The 19,943-nt window shown below is 37.0% G+C and overlaps 1 pseudogene; it reads right to left on the bottom strand.

Annotated features, from left to right (window-relative positions):
- Positions 1-10,735, bottom strand: part of LOC122810580 — a 142,087-nt pseudogene extending 131,352 nt beyond the window's left edge.
- Between the last annotated feature and the right edge of the window lie 9,208 nt (positions 10,736-19,943).

Here is a 19,943-nt window from a genome sequence, read left to right as displayed (position 1 = left end):
AGCTTTACACTTACTTCTGGTATGCATGCTATTTAAAACATACAAAACTAACAGTCATGTAATAAAGAGGAACAGAAACATGAAAATACAAATAATGCATAAAACATTCTAAGGTCAATTTATACAATGTAACAAACAGCACAGCTCCCAAAACTGAAACAGTATCCATGCTAGAGTTTATGAAAATCTGCTATCAGCTAGAAAGATTGGGCTCCCTTGCTGAAGGTTATTATCAATGGCATAGTGGCGGAAGATGTAGACTTGGAGGGACAATTAAATCTGGGTTGGATATAAATCTTAATTTTTGTGTTAACAAGTAGTAATAAGGCAGATGTCAGGCTAAGTTGCTTCTCTTTAGTGTTTAGTGTTTGCTACCTATCTGTGCAGTAAAGGATTTCTTGAGTACAGGCTGAACAGCTTGTTGGGAAGGAAGTGATCTTATCATTGCAAATAAAAATTCCAAAATTCTGAGGCAAGTTGTGAAAATGTCTTGCTACCACATTTAGATGAATACAAAATAGTATTTTAAGTGTAGACATCTGCAATGGAGGTAGGGATACGCCAAGGATAGGTCCACTGAGCTACGTAGGCACAAAAAAGTTTTGGTTACTGATGCAAATATAGCTTGCCAGGTAATTAGCATAAAGAAGCACTTACATTTGTCTGTTCTTACAAGGTGTTGGTAACGATTTCAAAGACTAGGTGGCCTAATTACAGCCCTTTCGAACACTATTTCTGATATACTGAAGGGAATGGAAAAAGACGTGTTGACAAGAACCATAGATATTCTAGTGCTAAAATATTTAAAAACTCTCTTATATTTAGTATCAGCCAGACAATGACACTTCAGGTCCCAAAGAGAAAGTGGATGGACAACAGAATTAAAAACTGAAAAAAAATCAACAAAGATGGCCCATTACTTCCCTATTGGTTATATAGTTGTAAATGGTATTTGTAAAGGAAGAGAGTACATTGACCCTTAATTCATTCCCTCCAATGGAGCTCTTTTGAATTTGCAATCCAACTTCTGGTAGGCATGGGCTGAGCCTTTTTCACCTCATAGTTCAATTAAATGCTAGTATCTCTAGAACCATATCTGTTCCTAGAAAACTATAAATGGCAAACTATTTAGCACCAAGTAAACTTTATATTAGTTGCATTCATTCAATTCCACGTCTTAAACTGGATTTTTATAACCTGCAATAATCACAGTAGATAGGAAGTATGTAATATTGTATCAGCGGCTTCTAATACCTCAGTAACCATTCAGGCAAATCACATACTGCTGGCAGCATTTTCTTCATCCAGCTTTGAGATTTCAAAGGATATTAAGCAGTTCTCTCTACGTCACTTGATTGTTGAGATATTTGGAGAAATACAAGAATTATTATAATGCAATGTGTCTCTATCTTCACTAGACAGATGTCAATTATCAGTACAGTTGTGTTTGCCATAGTGTGAGCTTTATGATGAAATCTTCTAATAACTTAGATGTAGCATGGTTTTGGAATTCTTAATGTAAATATGAACAAAGAATATTTGCTGCTTAGAGGTATCAGTAGGATGTAACTGCAGAAATGCCAGGAGACGTCCCTATGCTGTAATGATAATTCCTGTTAAATGCTAGGTAATAAGCTATAGGATTCAAGATAATATTTATGCGCTGTGCAAAAACCTCCTTTGCAAAGTTTTTCCAGCACTTATATTCCCCTGGACACTGTCAGTTGACTTTTATGTGCTAGGACTAGACAGAAGAATAATTATTGTTTTTGAAAGAGAGAGATATCACAAGTGACAGAGAGAGGGGATTGAAGATATGCTTGAGATGAACAGAAATTAATATATCACATACACAAATACGTTTAAGGAAGTAATCAATTTCTGGCTGAGGAGCTGAGAAGCAAGCATGCTGGTATCTCAAGAGGAAATAAATGTAATTGATAGAGAACTGTGCTCAGATGTGAAAGATAAGAAGCCGAAATAAACAGAAGTCTTGCACTTGGGCTGTTGAGAAATGCCTCATGCTGTGAACTGATGGTCAAAATAATACAATCTATTTAATTTTAGGGTAATTGGGCCTATTATCCTCGGTGAGGTAGTGAGAGATCAGAAAATTCATGGGTTGTTGATTTGGGACAATTAATTACCTTTAAGATAAGTAGTTTTGGCTTTAGAGTGGGAGGGTGGCCTAATGGTTAAGGTGTTTGCCTTACAAATGCAAGGTGCAGGGTTTGAATCTCACAGGGGATAATTGGCTAAGCTTAAAATGTCTCACAAGGGCAGTTAGCTTAGTACTAATCTATGAACCTATGAACCTATTTGCCACTTCTGCTTTGTGACACTTCCCAGCATTGCTTCTAGTTCTGAAAAGACCTCTTAAATCAAACCTGATCTAAGGTGTAGACTAATTCCTAATCTATTTAGCATCCATGGAAATGCTTCCAAAGAAGAAAGTTTAAGCACTATGCCAGGACAGTGTCCTAGATTAAGACAGAATATGGCACCAACTACATTATGCCAATTCTATAAGAAGAAAGTAGTGGTAGTTTTTAATGAAAGACCTAAAGCTGTTTGTGGCACAAGTAAGTCTAGATATTTTAGCAGAAAGAGAAATTATAACAAGGCAGTGGTTACTACAGTCTTCCTGATGACTATGGATTCCCAACCCTATTCATAGAATGTTAAATGTTCTGTATGGATCGTACTTCTTATAGTGACAAAGGCAATCATTAGCAAGTGAAAGAGATGTGTAAGCCCAATATAAGAGAAGTGGTAGGCCTGGTGGAGAATCTTAGGGCACAAAAGGTGAGAAGGACAATAAAAAGTTAGGGAACAGAATATGGACACAGTGGAGAAGAAGAATAATCTCAGGAATGGAAAGCTTTGCATAAGCCAAAAGTAGATAAATTTCTAGGCGATTATGATACGAATTCCATTTCCTGCATTTGGACAAGATACTCTTCATCTTTCTGATGTTGTAAAGTAACAGATCGTTTATTTTTGCTGAAATATTGCATTGTCCAGTACCTCCAGAACAAAGCCAATGCACCATGCATGCAGACTGCACTTATTCTACAGGTTAATTTTAAATATCTATATCTTTGTTAATAAAATTTTGTATTATTTAAAAAAAAAAAAAAAAACTTGAAGACTAGAGAGTCTGCCAGGGCAGTTTATTAGTATCCAGTTCTAGGCCATATAGAATGGTGTTGTAGTATCATGCAGAGTAGGTGAACTTGCCAACTGATGTCATGAGAAAGTAGACAAGGTGACATTAAGATGTTGTTTTATAGAAAGACGCTAGTTTTTAGTAATGGCTCTCAGGAATGGAAGACTTCTGCAAAAAGCAAATGGAACAATGGCTTTAGTAATAGTTCTCGTGTCAAGCTTTTTTGAAAACACCTTTATTCAGGAACTAGGAAGAAGACCATTAGAAACTAAAATTTTGAACATATATACAGGGCAATCAGAATACATGCAAAATGTTTATAAATAGATGTTCTAACGAGATAAGACAATTGACCAAAGTTAATCAAAAATAACTGGAGTCCTTAAATCTACAGGAACCCTCGAGTCTATGAACATAATGCATATCCTTGGAAATGTCTTTAGTAATCTTCTGCCAAAAACAAAAACTAAGTTATTAAATGACAATAACTGTTGCTGTTACAAAGAAGTAACTGAGACTGTGGGTTCTATAATACCTAGAGTCCAATAAACAAAATGACAGGATAGGGAAATAATAACTTTGCATGACAGCTAGCAGCGGAGCACACCTCAACTCTTAACTGTTGGACTTCTCTACAAGATCTCAATGGTTCATAATAACTGTATAGGTAAGTATTACACTAGCTGCCATTGTGAGCCATTTTAAACCTAGAAATTTCCTCTCCAGAGGTGAGAATCAAACCCCGTACCTTGTGTGTATGAGGTAAACACCTTAATCTTTGTGCCAACATAGTAAAAGTATGCCTTGTCAGAATTACAGTGCCAATGCAAATAGTCTCCCTGATCCCTCTTGGCATAGCCCATAGGGGTACATTGCCACACGTCAACTTTCTTGAGATGTGTATATGTTTATATACTCATTATAAGGCATGTTCTACCTGATGTAATCAATCAGTATTCATTATGGGAGTACCCATACCTGGTGAGGTGTACATCTCACTAGGACTAAGTCGACTATTTGGACTTTGGCAGCTCTCCTAGGCTTTGAAGTCCTAGACATTTTGATACAATTAGTGTAGGCTATGTACAAGGACCCACTGACACATGTATGAACAGTGTTTGGACTAACAGAGGGGTTCTCATTGGGGTTGGTGTGCATCAGGGTTGAGCTACGAGTCTCAAGTTGTTCATAGTGGTGATGGACTACATTAGCAAACAGGTCAGAGGGGAGAAATCAACAAAGCTGATGTGTATGTAGATGACGTAGCTTTACATGCAAACTCTGAAGAAGAAGTTCAGCAAATGATAGGTAATGGAATGCAAAACCAAAGGCACAAAGGATGAATCTGAGTACAGATAAGATAGTTATCATAGCAGCAAATGGAGGAAATCAGAGGAAGCTTAAAACTGAGATAGAAGGGGAAGTAATCCAACAGGTTATCAGCTTCAAATATGTGGGAGGGGAAGTTGAGGAGAGAGGAAGACTGAATGAGGGGGTCAGCGCTAGAATTAGAGGATCTGCAGGCAATTGGCACAGTCATGTGTTGTGATTGATAGAAGAATGCCAAAAAATCTGAAAGGTAAGGTGTATAACCTGTAGTGTGACTAGTACTTAAGTATGGCACAGAAACCTGGACATTGTTGAAATACAAGTAATATACATCAGGTCAACCAATACTTCAATAAAGAGGTACCCCTAATAATTCCTAAACCATGAAAATGCACTATATCATAAAAAATATAAACTTCTCCTTCACTACTATTAATAAACAGAAAACTTAGTCTTAATGTTCATGGTGTATTTAGTATCCTTGTGAGTGTTTGAAATCTCAACAAGTTAAAAAAAATAATATTCATATGTTAGAGAAATAGAAATATACCAATCCATCTCCATGAAACCTGAGTTAGTTTAAAAAAAACTTCAGCAGCCTGGATTTTCCCCAGTATATAAATATTTTGTAACCTGACATCAATGGCTATAATACATTATTTAATACCCCTCTCTGTGTAAAATCATATAAGCTTTAAACAATTCATATAAACTGGGTACAATTGCATGCTTTAATAAATGTACTTTTCTTTCAAAATGTAACCATTTATATAAACCTTTATCTCAAAATGTATGGCCTAGTTAATATGCTTTCAAATTACTTGTGGGGAAAAAAAATCTAGAGGCCAAATGAGAAATAAGTATACATAGCATTCTATCCATGTTTATAAGTAACAGTAGACTTCTATAGCAACCTCATGAACAGTTACCACCATCTATGGAGTTTATTAGGCAAGAGGTAGAAATGGAAGTAGATTGCCAAGCCTTTCTTTCACATCGCACATACATGCACATACAAATACAGGCAATTTAGAAGGTGCCAATCTACCTACCAGAAGTTTTTAGAATGTTGGAGGAAACCAGAGTACACAGAGAAAACCCACACTGGGAGGGCATGTAGACTTTGCATGGAAGGTACAAAACGAAACAACTAAGCCAGTAAAAAACTTTATTCTCTAGCACCTCAGCCACAGTAAGCCTTCAAGGAGTAACACATCACATTTACAAAACATTTTATATAGCACCAGCTACTTCCATCAATCACCAATCAAACAATTAAACAATTAAATCATTAAAATAATTAAAAGTTAATAAGAATACATCTCAAGCAGTATTTTAAACAATACTTCTCCAGCAACAATCTGTATTCAGACCCCTAGGAATCAGGGTTTCATACTTCAAAATAAAAATAAATGTTAAGTTGTCAATCTCGCCTTCATTCTTGCTGGATGGGTTCGGAGCTGATCCTTGGCTCCAACTCGGCCTATACTAAAGCTCGAGAGCTAATTTTACCGGCTTGAGGCAACCCTATATCCCATGATGCTAGGCGCCATCTACCCAGATCTCGTTCGCCGCTTTCGCTAGCAAGTGCTTTTTTTACCGGCTCCACAGGTCAGTGAAAAATTTCAAATTTTTCTACTCTTTTCTTAGGATTTTTCCTCTTTATTTTAAAAATAGACTAGCATCTTAACCTCCTTAGTATACTGAAAAACAAAATTGGAGAAGAAACCACACAGTAGCACAAAACAAAATGATTAAGCGCTTTTCGTTTATTCCAGTAAACAAACTTCTTCAGATCAAGTAAAACAAAAAGTCACAGTTTAAATACTCTCTGGGCTGATGCTTACAAAGTCAATTAACTACTTAAAGTGAAAGCCGACTTACAAAACACGCCCTATTTAAGAACACAACTAGACTACAAACTGCTTTTAAAGTGAAAGCTAAAAGTCCAAATAGTCAGATTAAAAATACAACTAGCGTTATCTATAAAAAATGTATATATCTAGCCTACTACTATGCTAGTGAGGCAAAAAAGTGATAATAACAAGTGCATAAAAACTCCACTGGCATTTATAAAACTGAATTTATACTAATACCTGTATTGGTACACTAAACTGTGTATGTTGAAGCACATCTGGTGTGAAAAACATAATTGGTAATAAGTAATATACCAAAATAAAACTTCAAATTCTCAGCAAAAAATACACATAAAGTCACTAAACCAAGGTGCTCAAGAGCATTAGAATAACTGAATCATGCTAGTGTGGAAAATAACCTAACACAGCCTACCTGTTGAGGCTCCTAAGTTTAAGAACACTACTTAAAGAACAGTTCTCATTCAGACCTGGTGAACTATATGCGTTGAGTCTGATTTGCCAAAACAGCTCTCGCTCTTCTAACTTAAGTGGGAGAGGAGCACCCCTAAAGTCTTGTGTGATTTGGTCAATAATCAGAAATTTAAACATATGGTTGGGATGAACTGAAATATGTTTTGCTAGTGCGTTATCAAGTTTCTGCTTCCTGATCGCATAAGTATGTTCATAAATGCGGTCACGTAGGCGTCGTTCTGTTTTGCCCACGTAGAAAGCTGTACAGGTTTGGCACATAGCTAAATAGATCACCATTCTTGAATTACAGTTGGCTCTTAAGTTCAACTTATATTCGTAATCGTAAACTTTAAATCTATTGGATTCCAAGATGTATTGACAAAAATTACACATCTGGCATTTAAACATGCCAGCTGTCATTGTTTTTTTAATGTTGTGTCGTTCAAGGAGGGCTTTGAGATTTTTTGCCCTTCTATAAACAACCAATGGGTGATTGCCAAGTTTTTGGTGTACTGTGTTATCCTTTTCGAGTAAGTCCCAATTTTTACGTAGTGCCTGAACACAGTCACTACTATTGAGACTGTATGTTATTATGAATGTGACACCGGAACATTCAGAAGGATGCTTACTTTTGTGGACATTCACTAAGTCTGTGTTCGAGGATTCAGTGTCATTCATAAGAACCAGTTCTCTGTTTAAGATTGGTTTATAAAAATGACGGTGATGCCTGGATGACACTTCTTCTATAATAGCGTCTAACATTTCATGTGGGTAACCCCGATGTAAGAACATATTTCTTAGGTGTCCACATTCATTGGCAAAGTCACTATCCAGTGTAATAATGCGGGCTGCCCTCACTAACTGACCTTTGACGATTGCCCGCTTCTGATGAAAAGGATGACAACTTGTGTAGTGCAGGAATGAGTTGGAGTACGTTACTTTCCTATATATATTAGCTGTATATTTGTGAAAGCTAGTATCTTTAGAAAGTAAAATGTCCAAGTACGGGATAGCCTCAGTATGGAAACTAGCAGTAAATTTCAAAAACTGTGTAGTTGAATTGAAGTAGTCCACTAACGCTTCACTCATGGGTAGGTCACCATCCAAAAGGATAAAAATGTCGTCCAAATAACGGGTGTAAAAAATCACCTGGTCTTTAAATGGACAGTTAGTGGACATGTGGTCATGTTCCCATTGTGCCATAACTAGACTGGCAACACTGGCTCCACAAGGGGAGCCCATGGCTACTCCAGTTTTTTGCACGTAAAAGTTGTTATCAAATGTAAAAAAGTTGTTAGACAAAACTAGGTCCAACAATTCGTGAACCAGAACCAACTCATTCCCACTACTACCATTAGATCTAAGCACTTGTTCTACCCAGTCGACTGCTATGTCTTGGGGAATGCAAGTGTACAAATCTTTAACGTCAATAGTAAGAAAATTGTACCTTGCGTTGAAATCTAACTTGTTGATTTTACCAAGAAATGACCAAGAATCTTTGCAGATCTGTGGAAAGTTGACCAAATATTTCTGTAAAATATTATCAATGATTTTAGCACATGGATAGGTAGGGGAACCACGGCCATCTACGAGTGGTCTCATGGGTGGGTTATGAACATCCTTGTGAATTTTAGGGATACCAAACAAACACAGGAAGTGAGGGTATGCAGTTGATAAGTAATTGTATGTGTGTTGTGTTACCCTACCCTCGATGAACATTTCCTCTATGTGGTCTTTGATTATGGTATACGCTTTATTTACTTCAGAACGAGAGCTGGTAGAATATGAAGGGCTATCCAACAGGCTAAACATCCTGTCTTGATAGTCAACTTTGTCAAACACAACAAGACCCCCTCCCTTGTCTGGTTTACAGAATCTAATGTCCTGAAATTTGATCCAGTCAAGACATTCCATTTCTTTTTTGTTAAGGTAAGCACTCGATGTTAAATGGTGTGGTGTTTTATTGAAATTTTGACGAATGTCTAATTCGCAAACCAGTTCAAAAATTTGTAAAAGGGGGTGGAGTGGGGGGTTGTAAGTACTAGGGATCCTAAAGTTATTGTCGTCAAGGGGATAAGAACCCCCAAACAACAAATTCAAGTTAAGCTTCCTAACGTATAATTTTAGGTCAATAATTGTTTTAACCAGGTCTGCTTTCTGAGCTGGTACGTAAGTGTGCCCTTTGGACAATAACTCGACTAGTTCAGGTGTAACATTTGCAGTGGAAAAGTTGTATACATTAAAATCACCTTGTTTGTTCATGAGTATAACAGGAGTGTTGGCAGTACTTTCATTACAAACAGAAGACATGTTATATATATTTGTCTCAGTTGTTAAACAAAGATCACATTGGCCATCAATAAACCCTGGTACAGTAACAATGTCAACTTCAAAGCAGTCTCTCATTGGACTGTTGGCGGTGGCTTGATGGATCGCTACTGTCTCTGCTTCTGCTTGTTCCTCTGGTGGGAAAAACCCGCCTGTTGTTTTGGCTTTGCCCCTAAAAAATTAGCGTCATTGGACCTTAGGTTGTAATGCCCGTTTTTTTTGTTATTGTTGTTACAAGAGTTATCTAATAGGTCATAATCTGAATCAGATGGAGCATTAGAACAGTCAACAGATGGGTCCAGAGTACGACCTGCCTGGGCAGAGTTCACATTTGTAGATGGTTCACCATTATTGGGTTGAACAGGTTTAACATGCCTTTTTGGGGGCTGCCAAACTTGTGCTGGTGGAGGTTTAGGATAAGCTGTCTCATCCTTGTAAGCCTTCAAGTCTCTATCAATTTTCCTAGTTTTATTGTTTTTCAGTTTACCAAGGTACTGCTCAATACTAGAGAAAATCCTGTTATATTCGTATTTATAGCGAACAAACTCTGAGTCCAATTTAATAGTTTCATCGAGTTCTGACACTTGTCTGCTCAGAGCTTCAACCAGTGTTGCATAATGTTTGATCATTAAGTTAAGTAACTCAAAGCCTTGCCGATCAAAAAGTACAAGAAGGTCTTTGTGAAACTGTGAATTAACTACCAGGCCAGTTGGATATTGGTGATGGCGAAGGCCTTTGGGGACTATCTTAAGTTTCAAACATTCTTGAAAGTACGATATCTCTAATTGGGCTTTTTTTAGTTTCACCAAAATGTTGTCAATGTTTTTAAGATTGGTAAAAATGTTGACCTCCTTAGTATACCACTTCCGTTGGGTTCCCTTTTTGTTAATCTCTAATCCCAAAAGTTATATCCCTCCCCTGTTAAGGTTAGGCCTTAGGCCCTTTCCGTTTTTTTCCCGTTCCCTTTTTTTGGGATAGTTAGGTGTGTGTCTGGTTTTGTTAACCTTAATTTTGTTCGTGTGTTACTGTGTGTGTGTGTTTAACTTTCCAAGGAAGATTTTTCTTCCCTTGACAGCTTAATGTCTAAAGACATTAAAGTCTCAGGCTTCAAGAAGTGTGACTCGTGCTGTCAGAAAATGTCGCTGACAGACGGTCACACTTCTTGCGTGTATTGCCTGGGACCCCTGCACCTGCAGGACTCTTGTTCTGTTTGTCATGCGTTCAGTCCAAGAGTCCTGCAGGAGCGCAGGAATAAGTTAATTTTGAGGGGCTTATTAAAGCCCGAAGGTTCCCCGACTAAGTCCTTGCTGGGGAAACCTTCGAAGCCATCCAAACCGTCGGCTCTGTGCTCCAAGCCTTCGGCTGGTGGCTCACCTACTGTGTCACGATCGGCTCCGGCTGGAGCCGATACATCTATGTCACAGTCTCCTGCATCGGCTCTGGCCGGAGCCAATGCCTCCAAGACTCTATCTTCAGAGTCGGCTCCGGCCGGAGCTGACGTGTCTTTGGCTCCATCGGCACCACTAGTCTCGGTGCCATCTTCCACCCACAAGAGATCTAGGTCTCGGTCCCTGGAGTCCATTCACTCAGCTCCAAGATCGCCTTTGCTCTCGGAGCGGAGCCATCAGAGCCATTCCTCTCGGTCTTCCAGGCTTTCGGATCATGACCTCGAGAGGGTGGTTAGCAGACTCCTAAAGTCTCAGGCACTGGCCCAAATGCTTCATAGCCCGTCTCAACAGACAGTGGCTTTACCCATATCATCTACGATTCCTCCTCTGACGCTGCCCCTGAGTTCGGAGCCGGAGCTCCTCGGAGCCGTGACCGTCGAGACATCGGAGCCGATACCTCCCCCTTCAGCTCCGTCATCTGCTCCGATCTCTTCCATGGTTCCATCCTTGGAGGGATCCGGGCACTTGGACTTCCTCGTCGGCACCGAGGGGGGCGAGTGGCATCGGACCCTTGTCCGACCCCATTCTCCCTCTCGGAGCATCGGCGCTGGTGAGTTCAGCCCCGACATCGGCTTCGGAGCCGTCCCTCTCGGTGCTGGCTGGGGTTCCTATTTCTTCGGAGTGGGAGCCCTCTGTCCTGCCTGATAGGGGTGCCTTCGAGGTCATGAGGAGCATACTGGCCCCAGTGCCTGCTCCACGGTCAGCTCCATCAGCTCCTCCCACTGTAGTGCCTGCTGCGGTCTCTACCCACTCTCTCATTCCCGACCATAGAGATCCAACACCTCAGATTTCCCCATTGGGAATATCCTCCTCTTCCGAGGGTTTCCCCTGATCCATCAGGTGAACCCCCTTGAAAGAGGACATATAAGAGGAAGCATGTGGACTCCCCTGAGTCCATCACATCTGATACCGACTTGGATGAGTCGGAAGGGTCCCCACGGTCCCCCTCTGAGGATGTCTCCTTTTCTGACATCCTTGAAATCCTCAAGCAGAGGGGGAACTGGTCTACCCTCAATCCTTCCGAGGACGAGTCGGTTTACCTGGAGGCGCTTGGTTCTCGCCCATCCACCTCCTGGGTGTCTCCGCCTTTTGACCCACTCATGGAAGTGGTGGCGCGGAAGGCATGGACGGCCCCTGATACGATGGAACCCACCCCACGGAGGCCTTCCAAATTTATCACAGCCCCGTCAGATAAACAATTTTTAACTAAGGGTGTCCCAGTTGATGCCATGGTGGTGGCTGCAGCCACTAAGAAGGAACTGGCTGATCCTTCAGTGCCTATCCATCCTCCTAATAAGGAATCTAGGACTATGGATAGGTACGGCAAGCGGATGTTCTCCTCAGCGACCTTCGCCATGCGGTCGCTGAATTACTTGTGCCATTTCACCCACCTTCAAAGAGACATTCTCATAGAAATGGGTGATACCCTACAGGATCCAACAGCTGTGGGGTCTCAGGACAAAATCAACTCCCAGCTAGGAACCCTAAATTCCATTGTCAACTCCTCTATGCAGCATATTTCCTACACAGCCGATGGAGCGAGTAGAGCCGCAGGCACAGGCGTGGCTTTAAGGCGTCATGCCTGGATGCGGCTTTGCAACTTCGCAGACCCCTTCAAGGCGTCCTTCACTAACTCCCCCTTTGATGTTTCGGCGTTGTTTGGACCTCAAGCGAAGGATACTTTAACCAGATGCGAACAAGATGGCAAGACTCTCTCTGCCGTGGGAGTCCGTTTTTCAACCCCATCTAGACCATATCCTAAGGGTCAAAAGGGTGGAAAAATGTGGTTCCGCAAATCACAGGGAGTCACGCCTGATGCTAGAGGTCAGTTCCCCCCGACAGGAAGGGGGGGGAACAAAAACAGATGCCGCCCTAGAGGCAGAGGAGGTCCGCAGAATCAGGGTAACAGAGAGTCTCTCTCTAACAAACCCTTCCAGCATCCCTGAGAAGCTGCCTGACTGTCCACCTTCGGAGGCAGTCGGGAGAAGGTTATCACTGTACCCAGAAGCCTGGCTTTCTCTCACACAAGACAAATGGGTACAGTCGATTATATCCGAGGGTTACAAAATTCCCTTTATCCAAACCCCAACTCAGCCCAAAGGGCCCCTCCCAGACGTTCCACCCAGTCTAAGGGAACAAGCAGTACTAGAAATATCAAAACTGCTAACAAAAAGAGCCATCCAGCCAGTCCCAGCAGACCAATTAGGATCCGGAATCTACTCCAAGTTCTTTTTGGTACCAAAAAAGACAGGGGACTGGAGGCCAGTATTGGATCTCAGCAGACTAAACAAGTCTGTAAAAAGAACGAAGTTCCAGATGGTCACGCTACAGTCCATTCTACCCTTTCTGGGTCAGGACAATTGGAAGTGCTCAGTGGACCTTCAGGATGCTCTAATCTAGTATGTTAAACTTTTGAGTTCAAAAAAATTTTTTAAGAAATCCCAGAAATGCAATATACATTTTTTTGAACTCAAAAGTTTAACTGAGAAGAAGTTAATTTTTTCTTACAAGAAGGGTAGAAATATTAAGGATATGGTAGTACATACTAGATTTTATAAACCTGATGAGAAATTCTATTACCATATTGCTACAAGAGGGACGTTATCATGTGGAAAATGTAGTGGTTGTCCATATGTAATAAATGTTTTCCCCTATATAAACAATATTGATTTTAGAGCAAATGGCCAGTATAATTGTAAAACTGAGAGAGTTATATATGCCATCAGATGTGGTTGTGATAAGTTTTATATTGGTCAAACTAAGAGAATGTTTAAGACCAGATTAATGGAACATCTGAGGGATATTAGGGTAAAAAAATTAGAGAGCCCTTTAGCTCAGCATTTTTATGAATTTCATGAAGGAAAATGTGATAGTTTGTCAGCAACTATTTTAGAACAGGTTTTCATAAGTGAATTTAATGATAATTTGATTAAGAATGCACTTTTAAAGAAAGAAACTATTTTTATTTTGAAGTATGAAACCCTGATTCCTAGGGGTCTGAATACAGATTGTTGCTGGAGAAGTATTGTTTAAAATACTGCTTGAGATGTATTCTTATTAACTTTTAATTATTTTAATGATTTAATTGTTTAATTGTTTAATTGGTGATTGGAAGTAGCTGGTGCTATATAAACTTTTTTGTAAATGTGATGTGTTACTCCTTGAAGGCTTACTGTGGCCGAGGCGCTAGAGAATAAAGTTTTTTTACTGGCTTCGTTGTTTCATTTTGTGGTGTAGCAATTTGGGTCCTGCTTTGCATGGAAGGTACTCCAGCCAAGAACCAAATGTGAGGACAATTTGCTGTGAGGAGATAATGCTACCCATAACAATACTGTGCTGCCAACCATTAGAAACCAGCAACAATCAGAACCTTGACTCCTAGAACTTGATGCACAATCTTCTTTATTTAGAACAAAACTGGACCACAACGAAAACAGTAAAAACAGTTGTAACAGCAGTACTAAGCGCTTTCACCCTTCCATGTTAGGGCATCATCAGAGTACAAACTATATTAACCTATAACGTCCCTTAAATACTAATGCTTTAATTACTTGATTAAGTCAATCAACACTCAATAACGAAGGGTTTGTTCCGCGTTAGCAATGAATGCGGAATACAATTAGACATACAAATAAAACTGAAATACTGGTAAAAACAATAGCCAAGAGTTTTAACTCGTATATCACTTAATTATAAACTTTTGAGTTTTTTGTTCATACAACAAATCCTCACACTAACATAGACATATTGTATAAATTTGTTTTTGTATTACAAAACAAATTTAAATAAATTGTGTAGTTATGAATTGATATACTGAACGTGTTTACAATAAATATTGATTATTAAATATAATAAATATATAAATAAACTAGATAAAACTTATTACTTAAATTTTGTTTTTATGTTGCTAATCAATTTTGAATAAGTTTTGTTTTTATAATAATTAACAAATTTGAGTAAGTTATACAGTAATGAATTACCATAGTAAACATATTTACAATAAATATTAAATATAATAAATATGTGAATAGACTGAATAAAACATGTTAAAAATGGGAATGAAGAAATTTTTTTAACAAATTTATGACAAAAAGTTAAAATTATTTAAAAAGTATATGTTATGCATTTAATTAGTAAGTCTCTACTTAAATAAACTCTTTTATGGTATGTATGTGGAAAATATGTGTGAAGATAAAAGATCTATGAAAAATATATGTATAAAAAAATGTGTGAAATATATATGAAAAAAATATATATGTAAAAAAATATATGAAACGTTGTAGGTGTGTGATTTACTTCTAAATGATTTGTGATTTTAACTTCAATATACTTGTAATGGAGACTTGGTCGTTGATACCAGGCCACTTATTGGCGTTTAATCTTAATTGCCAAATACATTCTTTGGCTTCCAACAAAGTCTTAATGTCGCCCCCATTATACAACTTAAATTGTGGTATTCTATCTATTACAAAAAATAAAAACTTATTGAAATTAACACACACCGTACTGTGAATATATAAGGCACTTGTTTGTTTCTTTATCCTAATGTCACTGGTGTGTTCAATAATACGAGTTTTTAATTTTCTATGTGTTTTTCCTATATAGAAGGCCTGACAACTTGTACAAGTAGCAGCATAAACAACCATACAAGTGTTGCAATCACAAACTCCTGGACATCTAATTGTTTTTTCGTAGTTATGTATAGATAAATATGGTCCATTATTGATAAATCTACATGAACGACAACCACTACATTTATACATTTTAGATCTCATGTTCATTTCATTGTTTAAGGGTTTCTCAAATAAATTCTTTAAACTTCTCCCTTTACTAAAAGTGCATTTTGGTTTATTCCCGAGAATATTCCCCAAATCAACATTAATTTCTGTAATGATATCCCATGAGTCATACATCACTTTAACTATTTGTTGAGATTTTTCATTGAGCGGGATAACAAAGTGTCGTGTCCAACATTCCTAACGTTAGATGCTTCCTTAGATGGTAATCCGTAGTGTATAATAGGTTTATATAGTGTTATTCTATTACTTTTATGCTATTACCAATTCTTGATACCAACTCCTCTGGATAAGCTCTAGAGGTGAACATGTTTTCAATAAAGTAAGTTCCTTCGAAAAGGTCTCTTCGTTACTCACTAATCTTGACAGCCTCACCATCTGACCCTTAACTAAATTTGTTTTCTGATGGTTCGGGTGGCTACTGTCAAAATGTAAAATGAATTGGAGTAAGTTTTTCCGATAAATGTTAGATTCTACTTTGTCGTTTTGGATTGAGATTGTGATATCTAAAAAATTGATCTTTTCAAAAGAAGTGTGACTAGTAAATTTCAAAAAACTAGTCGTTAAACCAATGTATGTAATAAATTCTTTAAGCTCGATTTCAGACCCCTTCCAAAAAATTAAGATATCGTCAAGAAATCTTAAATAAATCAAAATGTTACTCCAATAAATACTAGTAAAAACATGTTCCTCCTCCCATGCTGCCAGGACCAAATTGGCATAAATAGGGGCACATTTAGCCCCCATTGCAACACCATTTTTTTGTCTGTAATGTTGACTGTTAAAATAAATAAAATTATTTTCTAAAACTAATTCCAGCATCTGTGTCAACAATCTACATTCAGAGTTGCTATAACCGCTGTGTTTGTTGAGACAAATTTCAAACAACTCAAGGCCTTCTTGGTGTGGAATCACACTGAATAAGTTAACCACATCAATGGTAACCATACAAAAATCAAATTTACCATCAAAAGAGTTGACAAAAGCATGAATGGAATCCAAACAGTGCCACGAGTCTCTAATAATGTGTGGAAATTCTGTCAATACTTTCTACTCGTGGCACTGTAGATTGTTGACACAGATGCTGGAATTAGTTTTAGAAAATAATTTTATTTATTTTAACAGTCAACATTACAGACAAAAAAATGGTGTTGCAATGGGGGCTAAATGTGCCCCTATTTATGCCAATTTGGTCCTGGCAGCATGGGAGGAGGAACATGTTTTTACTAGTATTTATTGGAGTAACATTTTGATTTATTTAAGATTTCTTGACGATATCTTAATTTTTTGGAAGGGGTCTGAAATCGAGCTTAAAGAATTTATTACATACATTGGTTTAACGACTAGTTTTTTGAAATTTACTAGTCACACTTCTTTTGAAAAGATCAATTTTTTAGATATCACAATCTCAATCCAAAACGACAAAGTAGAATCTAACATTTATCGGAAAAAAACTTACTCCAATTCATTTTTACATTTTGACAGTAGCCACCCGAACCATCAGAAAACAAATTTAGTTAAGGGTCAGATGGTGAGGCTGTCAAGATTAGTGAGTAACGAAGAGACCTTTTCGAAGGAACTTACTTTATTGAAAAACATGTTCACCTCTAGAGCTTATCCAGAGGAGTTGGTATCAAGAATTGGTAATAGCATAAAAAGTAATAGAATAACACTATATAAACCTATTATACACTACGGATTACCATCTAAGGAAGCATCTAACGTTAGGAATGTTGGACACGACACTTTTGTTATCCCGTTCAATGAAAAATCTCAACAAATAGTTAAAGTGATGTATGACTCATGGGATATCATTACAGAAATTAATGTTGATTTGGGGAATATTCTCGGGAATAAACCAAAATGCACTTTTAGTAAAGGGAGAAGTTTAAAGAATTTATTTGAGAAACCCTTAAACAATGAAATGAACATGAGATCTAAAATGTATAAATGTGGTGGTTGTCGTTCATGTAGATTTATCAATAATGGACCATATTTATCTATACATAACTACGAAAAAACAATTAGATGTCCAGGAGTTTGTGATTGCAACACTTGTATGGTTGTTTATGCTGCTACTTGTACAAGTTGTCAGGCCTTCTATATAGGAAAAACACATAGAAAATTAAAAACTCGTATTATTGAACACACCAGTGACATTAGGATAAAGAAACAAACAAGTGCCTTATATATTCACAGTACGGTGTGTGTTAATTTCAATAAGTTTTTATTTTTTGTAATAGATAGAATACCACAATTTAAGTTGTATAATGGGGGCGACATTAAGACTTTGTTGGAAGCCAAAGAATGTATTTGGCAATTAAGATTAAACGCCAATAAGTGGCCTGGTATCAACGACCAAGTCTCCATTACAAGTATATTGAAGTTAAAATCACAAATCATTTAGAAGTAAATCACACACCTACAACGTTTCATATATTTTTTTACATATATATTTTTTTCATATATATTTCACACATTTTTTTATACATATATTTTTCATAGATCTTTTATCTTCACACATATTTTCCACATACATACCATAAAAGAGTTTATTTAAGTAGAGACTTACTAATTAAATGCATAACATATACTTTTTAAATAATTTTAACTTTTTGTCATAAATTTGTTAAAAAATTTCTTCATTCCCATTTTTACTCAGTCTATTCACATATTTATTATATTTAATATTTATTGTAAATATGTTTACTATGGTAATTCATTACTGTATAACTTACTCAAATTTGTTAATTATTATAAAAACAAAACTTATTCAAAATTGATTAGCAACATAAAAACAAAATTTAAGTAATAAGTTTTATCTAGTTTATTTATATATTTATTATATTTAATAATCAATATTTATTGTAAACACGTTCAGTATATCAATTCATAACTACACAATTTATTTAAATTTGTTTTGTAATACAAAAACAAATTTATACAATATGTCTATGTTAGTGTGAGGATTTGTTGTATGAACAAAAAACTCAAAAGTTTATAATTAAGTGATATATGAGTTAAAACTCTTGGCTAGTGTTTTTACCAGTATTTCAGTTTTATTTGTATGTCTAATTGTATTCCGCATTCATTGCTAACGCGGAACAAACCCTTCGTTATTGAGTGTTGATTGACTTAATCAAGTAATTAAAGCATTAGTATTTAAGGGACGTTCTAGGTTAATATAGTTTGTACTCTGATGATGCCCTAACATGGAAGGGTGAAAGCGCTTAGTACTGCTGTTACAACTGTTTTTACTGTTTTCGTTGTGGTCCAGTTTTGTTCTAAATAAAGAAGATTGTGCATCAAGTTCTAGGAGTCAAGGTTCTGATTGTTGCTGCTTACTAGTATTGGTCGGAAGTTTGTTTCAAAACCATTAGAAACCAAACATGATAAGCACGGTCATTACTTCAGAGTCTCAATTTCCCGTAGATAAACAATTATTCTTGAATAGCAATGTCTGCACATTCAGGAATGGAGAAATCCTATATTGTAAATTACAGATTAAAAAAGTCATAATTGTATTTGGATTCATCACAGTTCACACTTATTTCAAGAGAAAAATCACAATAACAAGTAATCAAAAATTAAAGCAACCTTTTGCTTCATATCACCATCTAATTGCTCAACTAGTTCGGTTAGAGAAAATGTTAGGTAAAAACAGTATTTCTTCCAAACTTTGATTCTCAAAGGAAACATGAAAACTCATCGTCTTGCATCTTCCACATATTGGCTGGCATACTCATCTTCTACATTGATACTATAGGAATAGATCACATAACTAATCCAATACCCACAGTTTTATATTCCACTGCATGGGATGAATCTCTTACTCTTACCCATTCCATTGCTTTTTGGGAGTTTGTAAGCATCTGCATATTCACTGGTGAAAATACATTGAGTACAATACAAAATGACAATCTATGTAAATTTTACATATGTAACATTCTTTACTAACATCTGTAAGCTGCAACCTCTGCAACAAAATGGGTTCTTCTCAATTGTATACTTTTCCCTATACTGTCAGATCTTCCAGAATACTTATTTTTCATACCTTTCAGTAAACTATGAACTTCATTCTCTATTTCAAAATGATCCACTCGTGTACAGACAATGGCAGATGGTAAGCTGCCTCCTTTGCTGGGGTTTCTTAAAAAAAGTCAAAGTATCAAATTAGCTTTAACAACGTCTATAAAATCTGTACATTCATCACCCTTCTAGCACTCCACAGAGTCTCAATTTCCTCCTTGAAACCTCATTTTTCAGAACATCCAGTTGTTACTCAATATATATGTTATCTGCCCATCCACCTAAGCTTCCTTATTCCATATTTCTGAATACTACTGTTCAAAAGCAATATGACATCATATTGCTTTCAAAAAAATTCACAACTATCAGTTTGCATCCTTTAGTTACATGGCATATTCTTAAGAGATACTTGAACGTTATCACAATTCATGCATAATTATATTTAATGTTATATTAGCCTTTATCCAAATACTCATTACATTTTTTGTTTTAGTCTTTTCACATATAAGCAGTGTTA

Source organism: Protopterus annectens, chromosome 9.part0 (assembly GCF_019279795.1).
Source record: "Protopterus annectens isolate FY-2018-M chromosome 9.part0, PAN1.0, whole genome shotgun sequence".
Lineage (NCBI taxonomy): Eukaryota > Metazoa > Chordata > Ceratodontiformes > Protopteridae > Protopterus > Protopterus annectens.
Note: the sequence above shows the minus strand (reverse complement) of the source record. Positions and strands in the feature narration are given on the sequence as shown.